At 42.7% G+C, this 13,156-nt stretch overlaps 1 protein-coding gene and 1 long non-coding RNA gene across 2 annotated transcripts in view; one reads left to right on the top strand and one right to left on the bottom strand.

Moving 5' to 3' along the window:
* Positions 1-13,156, bottom strand: part of TNFSF13B (TNF superfamily member 13b) — a 166,237-nt gene that overhangs the window by 92,425 nt on the left and 60,656 nt on the right.
* Positions 2,059-12,456, top strand: LOC141060537 (uncharacterized). Its single transcript, XR_012222717.1, has 3 exons — positions 2,059-2,391; positions 5,816-6,081; positions 9,983-12,456. It is a non-coding gene; the product is annotated as an uncharacterized lncRNA (long non-coding RNA).

The following is a 13,156-nucleotide window of genomic DNA, read 5'->3' as shown; positions in this document are numbered from 1 at the left end:
CTGACTATGCCAGAAATGGTAGATCTTCCAATGAGAAACTCGTGGTGGAGGGCGGTATAAGACAGGCCAGTGGACAGGAAGCTGAAGAACAACAGAAATGGAACATTTTAGAATGCACAAATTAACAAAAGACCAGGTACATACATACCAAACTTGTTAGTGATTCAGATCTACTAACACACATATATTTGGTCGCACAATGACTATGTGATATTCAGTACATATTACACATAACATTCTGGTCTGTAAGTTTAAACATATCTGGAATAAGATGAGGGCATTAAACTTAGTCTAAAAAGCAAAAAATACATACTTTGGGCAACACATCATGAACATAGAGAATGTGGTTGTGTAGTACATACCGTAATATGAGTAGAAGTTGCTCCTCTGCAGATATAGCTTTGCGCATCCTTGTGTCCTGAAAAGTTATCCCAGGGCGCACTGTCTCATCAAATGTTGCAAGGCTCATGCGACAATATTGGTAAAATTTTTCTGGATGCTCCCGCAGAGAAGAATAGAGGCGGTGAAAATGACCTCTTGTGAGTCGTTGCCTCAAAAGTGGATGGACCCACATGCGTCTCCTCCTCCGCGGATCCACTATCACTGGGTATGGTTGACCAAAGCGGCGTGACAAAAGCCAGTTGAAGAGAACTTGCTCAGTTGTGTTGAAAGTCAGACTGTCTGCCATGTTGCAAATACAACACCAACACACCTAGTCAAGGCAAGGTCACAAATGGACAGAATGGAGGCAGCGACCTGTTCCTGAGGCAATAAATAGGGTGCAGGCTAATGATTTAAATAGTTTGCAGGCCTCAAAACCATTAAATGTCCATTTTGCAAGCCTGCAAGAAAATCTCGCCATACGGATTCAATACGGATTACATACGGATGCAGACATGCGCAAAGTACGCGACCACACCTTGCTTACGGATGACATAAGGAGCACTATTTAGGGGTCATTCATCCGTATTACGCATGTAAAATACGGACCGCATTTTGCGTCTGTTAGTGTGACCCCGGCCTTAGGGGCCTTATACCTGTCTTACCATGGTGAATGACCACCTGCTATCTGATAATGACCTGTGTATTTAGTTGTTTACTTGATGGATGGAGCTTGAATAAGAAATTTTTTTGGCGGTGCACTCTTATTTGCCATACATTGCCATGCACTATATGCACTTTGCGATAATTTAGCAATTTTATGCATGTATTTCTTGTTGCATAGGTTCTGATTGTACAGTAACCCTTTGTTATCCATGCGGTGTGCGGTTTTTGCACATTATTGTCCACTTCCATAGCTAGTCACGTGAGTTATCACGTGACCGTGACGTCACGCTAGGTCCTGCGGACCTTACTAGCTATACCCTGCGTGCGACGCTACCGCCCTCAGTCTAGGCGGGCGCACTGCAGATAGGACGCTTGTCTCCGGCCGGGACAGCGTCCAGTACTTCAAGCATCAGTTTTTCATTTCTTCATTTGGTGACTATATCCTTGGATCTTATCTTAATCATTGCTACTTCCACGCCAGAACCTCTTATCTACAGGACCTGGGCTGCTAAACACTTCATCACAAAGCGGCTTATTTTAAGGTAATCTCTTTTCCTGTGTACAGCTTCCTTTATTTGGCCCTACGGTGAATTCCTTATATGCTGTGCATGTATATAACCCTGACTATACCCCTTTATTCTTCCATTTGAACTTTATGGTAAAGTGTCAAGTGGGCGGTGCCTGACTCCAAATGCCTTTCTGCTAGTTCTGGAACTCAGTTTTCCATTTCTCTGTGTAAGGGGGTGTATATCACTCATCCAGGTCTATCTCTGAGCGCAAATATTAAAAATTTTTTATATTATTTATTTATTTGGACTAATTTTGTGGTATTGTCCTAATATTTTGCTGCTGAGTAGACTGTAGCGCCAGCGCTGTCGGCTGAGATATTTATTATTGTCCACTTCCCCCCACTTGTATCTGGATTTGTCTTAATAATTAAAATTATTGATTTTACTTTGGACTTATAGTCGCCTTTTTGGAGCTTTGCTCAGTTTGTTCCCTAGCTAACAGGAGCAGCAGATGGGCCTGCTCTGCTGCACGCATGTGATGTGGCAGTTAAACGGGCCCCTTCCTCACCTGTTACCACATGCTGCTGTCCGGCTGTCACTGGTGCCGTAGTGTGGGGTGAGGGGCAGCAGACGCAAGAGGAGAGAGGAAGGGGGAGGGAGCTGACTGACCCAGGAAGTGGCTCCGCAACTTCCATGGTCAGAGAGCTCCTTGCATCCGAGGTGCTGCAGCATCTGTGTGCATGTGAGGAGGATGAGATTCATCTCAGACTCTCACTGCAGACATCACAGCAGAGGAGGTGGAGGAAGATGACATGGGAGGAGGACACAGGAGCAGGTGAGTGCTCATAGAGCTGAAGATGGTGGGGAGGCTGTTGACAGAAGACTGTGCTGCTATATACTGGTGAAAGGGGGAGGCTGTGCTGCTATATACTGGGGAACAGGGGAGGCTGTTCTGTATACTGGGGAACAGGGGGTGGCCGGTGCTGTATACTGGGGAACAGGGGGTGGCCGGTGCTGTATACTGGGGAACAGGGGAGGCTGTGCTGTGTACTGGGGAACAGGGGAGGCTGTGCTGTGTACTGGGGAACAGGGGAGGGCGGTGCTGTGTACTGGGGAACAGGGGAGGGCGGTGCTGTATACTGGGGAACAGGGGAGGCAGTGCTATATACTGGGGAATAGGGGAGGCCGGTGCTGCATACTTGGGAACAGGGGAGGCCGGTGCTGTATACTGGGTAACAGGGGAGGCCGGTGCTGCTATATACTGGGGAACAGGGGAGGCCGGCGCTGCTATATACTGGTGACACGGGAGGCCGGCGCTGCTATATACTGGGGAACAGGGGAGGCCAGTGCTGCTATATACTGGGGAACAGGGGAGGCCAGTGCTGCTATATACTGGGGAACAGGTAAGGCCGGTGCTGCTATATACTGGGGAACAGGTAAGGCCGGTGCTGCTATATATTGGGGAACAGAGGAGGCCGATGCTGCTATATATATTGGGGAACAGGGGAGGCCGGTGCTGCTATATAATGGAGAGCAGGGGAGGCCGGTGCTGCTATATAATGGAGAGCAGGGGAGGCCGGTGCTGCTGTATACTGGAGAACAGGGGAGACCAGTGTTGCTATATACATGAGAGCAGGGGAGGCCGGTGCTGCTGTATACTGGAGAGCAGGGGAGGCCGGTGCTGCTGTATACTGGAGAACAGGGGAGACCAGTGCTGCTGTGTACTGGAGAACAGGGGAGGCCGGTGCTGCTATTTACTGGTGAACATGGGAGTCTGGTGCTATGCAGGCTCGGGATTTGGGTGAGTCTGATGCTTTAGAATGGGGATTAGGGGGCATATTCCTATAGAATAGTTTTTATTGGCGCTATAAAGTAAAAAACTACTTTAATATGCAAATGAGGGTGTTTTGCAGCACTCTCGTATTTGTATACTAAAGTTTGTCTTTATTGTCAGCACTCCATTAGTAAAAACTGAGTGCTGTCTAAAATCACATACTCACTGAGGCTGGTTTCACACTTGACACTCAGGCAAAATCAGATTTTTCAGCCAAATCCTGATCATTTCAGGATCCATTTTTTTGTCCATTCACTTTAATGGTGTCAGAAAGCAACCTGGAGTAACTGGATTCTACCTGACACCATTAAAGTGAATGGGCAATAACTGGATTCAGAATTTGGCTGAAAAACTTGATTTTGCCTGATTTGAAAAAAAAACGCAAGTGTGAAACCACTGGATGAGTGCAGCAGTGTGCTCAAAGTGTCAGTGTGGGTGCACACAATGTGGCTGCAGGCTCGCTATGATGCCTGCTACCTGTCTGCTCTTGGCTTCCCAAGTTGTGTGCACAGACTCAGTGTGTGATGTCAGTAAGGGGCATGACCACGAAAAGTGCCTAGGGCAGCATGAAGGCCAAATTCGGCCTTGGCTGTGCGCGTGTGCACTCTTCCCAGCGTCTCTCAGTGATCTGCAGGACTGGGATACACATGATAATAGGGGGGGTGGGGTGAGGAGGAATCGCTAGTCTAGGTAGAAGGGCCGGCCAGCTGGGAATAAAAGTCTGTATGGCTGAGCGCTGACAGTCTAGACAGGCTCCCTGTCTCCCCTGCTCATTTCCTGTATTCCTCTGGGACAGACCAGCTCCCTGCAACTGCACTCACTGTAGGTGCACGTTCCATGTGATGTTTGTTGATCTGTCTAGTGTGTGTTTGTGTGTATATAATGTTAGTGTGTGTATACTGCTGTGTATATAGGGTTAGTGTGTGTGAATACTGCTGTGTATATAGGGCTAGTGTGTGTGTATTTTCTGCTGTGTATACACATATGTGATTATATGTATTTTATACACAGTGTACATACATAAGGGGCCCCCGACGTATTTCCTGCACAGGGGCCCATTTCTGCTTGTGTCCGCCCCTGGTGCAATGCTTAAGGCCTTGGCTTTGTATGATCAATCACTTAATACAAGTGTTTACCTTTTTATTTTCCAATAAGTTCTGCGGTTTTAAGTCTTAAAATTCAGACAGACAGCACCAAGTGACATAAAATAGCCAATAGTAATCTGTGTTTGCATACAGATTTGCCCTTCGCATTTGCTGTTTTACAGATGTCCCTGTGTCATACAGAAAGTAATAGGGTGAACGGAACATGCATTGGTTGCTACTTAATTTCAGTATCCATAAATTAACCACAAAACATAAAAACAGGCATACACGAACATTTGTCATAATGCAGCATAAGTGGTAATCCAATAAAGCACTCCAATAGAATAATTCAATTTAATGTATCCTACACATGCTTAATTGAATTTATTAGTGCACATATTTTATTTAATGGACATAAATTAAACTCGAAGTAATAACCTTGCAACGTAGTTTTTCCAAGCCATTCAGTTTCTGGCTTTATTTAACTAAAGTTGTCAATGATAAATTGCAAAAGCAAATATTATTGCTTGAAGTATTTGCGTCGAAATTTTATGAACGCTTCTAAATAACATCTGAAAGAAATATAACTAGATGGCAAGCTAGAGGCAGGTTCTACTTTTGCAATTAGAATTATTCAACTCCCATTATAAAATGTGCAAACTTTCTGCTGTTAGCAATAAACCAATAAAATAAGAACTAGTTACAGCTGTGTTCAAAAGTTTACATACCCTGGCAGAATTTTTGCTTTCTTGGCCTTTTTGTAGAGAATATGAATGATAACACCAAAACTTTTTCTCCATTCATGGTTATTTCAAAGAAATGGTTAACCTTAGTTCTCTAAAGCCTAGAAAAATAACTGAAAAACAACTGGTAACCCATGACACTATTTTAATTGTTATCATCCGTCTATGTGGTTGGATAATTCTGCCAGTGGTCAGTTCCAAATTCCCCTCTTCTTCCCTTGAATAATGTCTAAAAATGTCAAGGCTAAATATCTATCTGGCCAAAATGTACTAACAGGATATGGTTCCACGAATTGTTAAATTGACATAAGGGAAATGCCAAAAACCACCACATGTGTTCTCGTCACCTCCAATTAAATATATCTTATAACTCATGATATAGTTGACATATCGTTATATAACTATGATTCTTGCCAATTATTGTGTAAGCTCTCCTCCATTTTTGTCAATTGTTACACAATGTTACGGAATTGTCCATATTTGTTCATTTCCTCTTCTGGTTTTCTATAAAAGATCAAGCCCCCACCTTTATAAAGGATGAGATTTATTTGATAGACAAGAAACCTGTGTCTCTCGTTTTATTTCTCCCAATCATAGGTACCTAGGCAAAAGCTCCTACTGAGCTATACCCGAGGAGACATAGAAATCCCTTCTCCGACAACTTGGAGGCCCCAGCGAGATATAATATTCCCCTTCGACTTTCATCTCAGACTGAACAATTGACCGCCTCTATCCTGAACAGAAAACCAGATCCCGGGTAAGTGAGTAGATTTGCTACTCACACAGTTTTCTCTCCGGGAAAAGAGGCTATCTGGAGTCTGTCTGTGGGGATTTCTAACGGGAAAAGCCCTCGGGTAAAAAAGGTATATATATTATTTGTTATCTCTTTCTTGATTGTCTGTTTGTTTAAATACTGTTAACAATTGTTTTGTTTCAGGATGAAGTGCAATGATTTTCCATTTGTTTTGTCTGTATCTATAACAAAGGTTCCTGTCTTTCTGTTTGTAATGATGTCAAAGTTTGTTAATATTGAAAATATTGCAATCAAATTGTCTTGATCCTGCTTTGCTATACTTGGTTTATGTTTGTTCTAACTTTTATTCTTCGTTTGTTGATCCCTTGTCAGATGTTAATTGATAAGTAGTACTGATAATGCTGTGCAGAACTGTTCTGATTATACTACGGTCCTGATATTGCTCAATCTGTGTTGTGGGGTACTAAGCTGCGCTGTTGATGTATGGAGACTAAATGATGTGTGCTGCTCAGTGTATAAATAGCCTTTTCATTACTCAAAGCAGTGAGTAAGATAAAACTCTCCAGTTAGTTGCTACTTGGGGAAAAAAAAAAAACTTATAGGAAGGTCCCAGGTGGGAGTTTGTAGTGAAGAGTGAAAATCACGTGAAGAAAATCTATGTGAATATAAATGTAAATGTTTTTTGTATGTAACCCGGTACTCAGATAGGACGTTAATTAGAGGATATAGTGAACCAAGCAAGAGTTTCTACAAATAGATGTGATTTACGTTTTTGTTCACTGGCACTAGAGCATTTTTGATAAGATGCGGGGAACAAGAAAGTACAGAAGTACTGCGTGTATGGATGTGATTGAAATGTCAGACAGATGCCTACCATGTGTGTACCGTATGCTGTGTGAAAAGGGTCTGTGTTCAGTTCACCAGTATAGGTGCAGAAGTATATTCTTGTCATATGCATTGTTTAAAAGCTGGGTAGATGTATTGGACTCTAGATGGTATATGCCAAGGTGGCAAGATAATATCACACACGGATATTGTCTTATTGAACCCAGAGCGGATTCAGGAAGAGACCTTGCATATTCAGAGTCTAGTAAGGGCTCAGTTCCAGATGTATGAGGAGTATATAGCGCTTGTGTTTGGAACTGTGTTGTTGACAGTAATCTGTCTAATTGTTTGGGAGAGTGTGTATCAGCATCAGGATAGAACAGAGTTGCGGTTCAGGTTATTGCTTTGATAGTAGGATTGCTGGCTATTGTAGTTAGACCAGTGGGATCCCGCTATTACATAACAGGGCTGAAGACAGGGGTCGCTACCCTTGACAGCTGTTATGGGTGCTAGGCACACCAGGTCAGGATAGACTACGGATCCGAGATATAAGATAATGGACCTGGTGCATCTTGGGCAGGATTATAAAGCAGTTAACAATACCGCTGACAATTCTTGAAAAGGCAGAAGTGCCAAGGAATGGATGTTTGGATGCTGAGAGATACGATAAGTGTTTAACTAAGGAGCATGCTGTATGGATTCGAAAATGCGATTATGGTGTGCAAGTTACAGCGTGGATCAGAACTTCTGAATGATATGGTCTGTTTTAATGCTAAGAATGATGAAGTTATTACTAAGAAGTTATGATGAATGATGAAGTTAATACTAAGCGTGATGAAGTTAGAATGAGAGAATGTATGTCAGGCAATCTGCAGTGTCTCCACACACAGGCTGCTCCCTCTTCACAAGATCAGTCTGTGTTTCCACATCTCCCTCCACTCCTGTAGTAGCAGGGGATGAGACCGGCCCCCCCTTAAGCAGCCCAAAGAGCGAAGTTATGTGCTGACAGGAGATTTCTTCTGTGTCTGCAGCCTTAACATCTGTATAATTCTATACTTGCCTGGTTCGTGTAGCATCATCTCCACCCCATCTCTGGTAGACCCTGGTGATATACCATCAGCCAGGGGTCCCATAGGTGCCAAACACAGGGGGAGGACTGATCCCCATGTCTCTGCAGATGCAAACTAGCTGACTTGTATATGATGCTTCTCCTCTATACTTATTACCCTTGGGTTGCCACAGGGGTTCACAGACATTTTCTCCACTCCGGTAAGGAACAGCCCCAAGCAATTCCTACGGAGGGGAGAAATGAGGAAACATTTTACACTTGCAGACAACCCTTACACCTCATAACTATGACTTGAAAAACCTCAGAGAAGCTAGATTTATAAAAATATGTTACTGATAGGATTGAAGGAAGATCTGAGAACAGAAGTAATGAGAGTACGGTCAGAATGTATATACTATCCCTTCCCATGTTTAGGGGATAGAGGACCAGATTACCAATAGGAAAGTAAAGAAGCAGCAGAAGGCAACTCCTGTTATGGTGAATATACCTCCGGATGCATTTAATAATGCTGTGAAAACTGTTGTGCAGGCGGCAGGTATACATCACAGGGGAACAGGGGGACAGAAGGAAGCAAAAGAGGGGTTCAAGAACTTGAAGGAGGCCATTCTCTCAGCCTCGGCTCTAGGAATCCCAAATTATCACCTCCCCTTCCATTTGTACTGTCATTAATGGGGGACATGCTAAGGGTATACTGTATTTTTAACATGGCTACTTGCCAATGTGCAAGAGACACCAATCCCTAATGTAGATCCAGAGTTTTATGTAGATGTGTCACAGGATTTACCAAGATGAAGTACCTTATACAGGTTATTCAGTGGTTGATCAACATAAGGTGGTACAAAGTAAAGCTTTACCTTCTGGGATGTCTGCTCGGGGAGGCTGAATTGAAAGCACTCGCTGAGGCATGTACAATGGAGGAGCATTTACTGATAGTGCCACGCATTTGGCATCTGCCATGATTATGGTCCCATATGGAAGAGCAGAAAGTTTGTTGGTTCCTCTGGTAAGCCCATTAAAAATGCAGAATTGGTGGCTCAGTTTCTCAGAGCATTGGAGCTGCTTAAAAAAGTTGCTATAGTGAAAGTGCAAGCTCACACTAAAGAGCGCACTAAGGAAGCCAAAGGTGGTAATCGAGCTGATATTGCAGCCAAGGCTGCTGCTTTGTTCCCTCTTCCCGCAGGAACATACACTGTACAGGTGTTGGGGGAGGTGGATCTTCAATTACTCCAGAGCCTGCAAGAACAGGCCTCTGCACCAGAAAAGGAAGAATGGCAAAGGCACGCAGGTGCGAAGGAAGAAGATGGATTGTGGAGAGCGGACGGTAGGTATTGCTTGCCCAGGGCATTGTTCCCTATGGTGTGCTCCCTCTCCCACGGACTAACACACCAATCCAAGGATGGAATGGTAAGCCAGGTAAAAGCAAGTTGGGTCGCACCAGGGTTCCATTATGCTGCTGCAAAATTCGTACAGGGATGTGTAATCTGTGCATGCCATAATGTGGGAAAAACAGTGAAGGTGCCACCAAAGTACACCCCCAGGCCATTGTACCCTTTTCAGCGACTGCAGATTGATTTTATTCAGCTTCCAAGAGTAGGCAACTATGAATGTGCACTGGTATGTGCGGATCTTTTTTTCCAACTGGCCAGAGGCATGGCCCTGTGCTTATGCAAATGCATGAACTGTGGTTAAAAAACTAATGTCAGAAGTTGTATGCAGGTTTGGAGTGCCAGAGGTGATTGAAAGTGACCGAGGTAGTCATTTCATGTCACAAGTGTACCAAGGAATCACCCAAGCCTTAGGGATGGAGCAATCATTTCACACTCCCTATCATCCTCAGAGCAGTGGAAGGGTTAAACGGTACACTGAAATTGAACATTCAAAAAGCAATGGCAGAAACAGGTAAACCCTGGACTGAGTGTCTTCCCATTGCATTGTACACTGTTAGGGTAACTCCCAACAAAAAGACAAGTTTGAGTCCATATGAGGTATTGTTTGGGAGCCCTCCCAAGACAGGATTGTACTTTCCCCAGCAGATGCAGGCCTCTCATTCAAATATGACGGCCTATGTGGGTGCATTGCAACAGGTGTTGCAGCAAATTCATACGCGTGTTTTCAGTTCCCTTCCAGATCCGTCCTCCTTATCAGGCTCACATGACCTTAAGCCAGGAGACTAGGTGGTGACGCAAAAGCACCTGAGGAAAAGTCTAGATCCTCACTTTGAGGGACCCTATCAAGTCCAGCTGATCACGCCCACCTCTGTTAAGCTGGAAGGAAAGTCTGTCTGGATTCACGCATCTCCCTGCAAGAAATTTCACAAGAACTAAAGGAGAATGGAATTTGGGAAGTACTATCCATTCTTGCTTCTCACTGTGATTGTATCTATTCAATGTAAAAAAAGATAATGATGTCTTTGAACCATGGGATAGTGATGTGTCAAAACAGTGAGCTAATAAATTTGTTCAGTACCATAATTACATTGCCCAGGCCCGAAATCTATCCAATTGTTGGATTTGTTCACATGCCCCAATTGCTGCAAAAACTATGCAATATTTTGTAACTCCATTGAGAGAGAGAGAGAGGCAGTTCACGTAGATGAAGAGACCAGAGAAGGTCAGTATGGAGATGGAGCTGCTGAGATGTCTATAAGTATAAATACTGACCCAGAATGCCAGTGATTACGATATTATAGGGCAGTCACTACAGATTTAGACGACTCTTGGTGTCTTTACACTGCCACTACCCGGTTAGTTTCAATGACAATTGCTGTTCTTAATGAATTTCAGTTTATAAACATAGAATGTGGGAGCAATGCATATAGGTGGATTCCTAAAGGAGCTGAAGGTGCATGTACACTGGCTAGGTTAGAGCCAGCCACCTGGGTATGGAATGAGAATGATTTCCCTTATAAAAATGTCCCTAGTCACATGATAGCAAAGCGTAGTGCACCCTCTCCCCAGCCACCCAAGCATTTAATGCACACCCCATGGTATCTTAAAACTGGGATGGTCCTTTGGGAGTTATGTTCGGAACTCTAAGAAATACTCAGATGATAGAAGAATCGGGTGATATTTTTGATAATGTGACTGAGTATTTATTTGACGCCATCAATGTAGAATCTGCTTATACGAGACAGCTCATTGTTATAACTAACCAACACTCTATGGTGCTCGACTATCTTACGGCATCTCAAGGGGGATTCTGTCAGGTAGTGGGACCTGCCTGCTGCCACTATATAGATCCATCCGGACTGATGAGAGTCACTCATGACATTGAACAAGCTAGGCTGAAAAAGGAAGGAATATGGAAGGTTAATTCCCTGGAGGACCTGCCCTTCCCTGAATGGCTCGCATGGTTAAATCCTTTGAATCTATTTAAAGGGATAGGCAGATGGATATCAGGAATAATTCATTTTCTAATTCAAGCAGTTTTTGTGATATTGGTTATTGCAGTAATGATAAGAATATTTGTTTTACTCATAAAGAAAATTCTTGGCTCTAATTGTAAATGTTTTCCAGGTAAACGTAGTGCTAAAATTGATACCAATTCAGAGATCAAGCAAACCCAAGTGATGACTACCTTCATAACCACTGTTCAGCGTGAATGTATATTCTGCAACAAGCAAACTTCAGTGGACCTGGCTGATTGTATGCATTGTGGAAAACCACTGGTTTGAACAAAGACAAGAACTTTACAAAGAACTACAACAATGAAGATTTACATGCATTATGGACTTTAAATGATTAACACTTACTAATAAATAAAGATAAAGATATAAAAATACATATATACTAATATATCAAAATATATGTTACAATGTATCACAGTAATTATGAATTTACTACACACAAAACAGACATAACTCCCCTCAATAAAATCTGTATTCCTCTGAGATAGGGAAATAAGTAAAAGAGAAGTAGGGAAAGGAGGTCTGATTTACAGGTATAATCTGAATGGATACACAGCAGGACTGGTATCCCATGATATACATAGGACAAGCTGTGTATTTTGTGAAGTAGGGGTTATCTTGTAGGCTTCGGATAAAGGCAAGGGCAGATAGAGGTAGGTAGACAGATAATAATAAAAAGAGGGGATTTGTCAAAGAAATGGTTAATATTAGTTCTCTAAAGCCTAGAAAAATAACTGAAAAACAACTGGTAACCCATGACACTATTTTAATTGTTATCATCTGTCTACGTGGTTGGATAATTCTGCCAGTGGTCAGTTCCAAATTCCCCTCTTCTTCCCTTGAATAATGTCTAAAAATGTCAGGCCAAATATCTATCTGGCCAAAATGTACTAACAGGATATGGTTCCACGAATTGTTAAATTAACATAAGGGAAATGCCAAAAAACCCCACATGTGTTCTCGTCACCTCCAATTAAATATATCTTATAACTCATGATATAGTTGACATATCGTTATATAACTATGATTCCTGCCAATTATTGTGTAACTTCCTCCATTTTTGTCAATTGTTACACAATGTAACGGAATTGTCCATATTTGTTCATTTCCTCTTCTGGTTTGCTATAAAAGATCAAGTCCCCACCTTAATAAAGAATGAGATTTACTTGATAGACAAGCAACAACCTGTGTCTCTCGTTTATTTCTCCCAATCCTAGGTACCTTGGCAAAAGCTCCTCCTGAGCTATACCCGAGGAGACATAGAAATCCCTTCTCCGACATTGGTTGGAGCACAACTGTACATAGTTCTTGTTTTATTGGTTTATTGCTAACAGCAACTTATGTAATAAGAGTTTTCTCAAAATTCACCACAATATGGCACTTTTAATGACCACTGAAGTCTCATAATTATTTAGCACTTAGTAGATCACCCTTTGGTTTGGTTGTTATGACCTGCTGCATGAGACATAGACAGACACCAGCTTCTTGCAGCTTTCCTTAGGAATCTAAGCCCAATCCTCATGAGAAATATTTTGGTCTTGTTAATAAGTCTTTTATAATGCTCTGGAGGAATTTTGGCCACTCATCTTTGCAGAATTGTTGTAATTCAGCCACTTTGGAACATTTCCAAGCATGAACCACCTTTTTAAGGTCATGCCACAACATTTCAATCTGATTAAGGTCAGGACTTTGACTAGGCCACTTAAAAGTCTTAATTTTGTTTTCCTTAAGCCATTCAGAGGTGGATTTCCTGGTGTGCTTTGGATCATTGACCTGCTGCATAACCTAAGTGCACTTCAGGTCAGCTTCAGCTTGAGGCCCTTCAGCATGACCGGTTTGGCAGTGGGTCAGTAATGATGTAGGGTGGCATTTCTTTGGAGGGCC

The sequence above is a fragment of the Dendrobates tinctorius genome, unplaced genomic scaffold (genome assembly GCF_039654945.1).
Source record: "Dendrobates tinctorius isolate UK_male_01 unplaced genomic scaffold, ASM3965494v1 ptg000240l, whole genome shotgun sequence".
Classification (NCBI taxonomy): Eukaryota; Metazoa; Chordata; class Amphibia; order Anura; family Dendrobatidae; genus Dendrobates; species Dendrobates tinctorius.
This window is presented reverse-complemented; position numbering and strand designations above follow the sequence as displayed.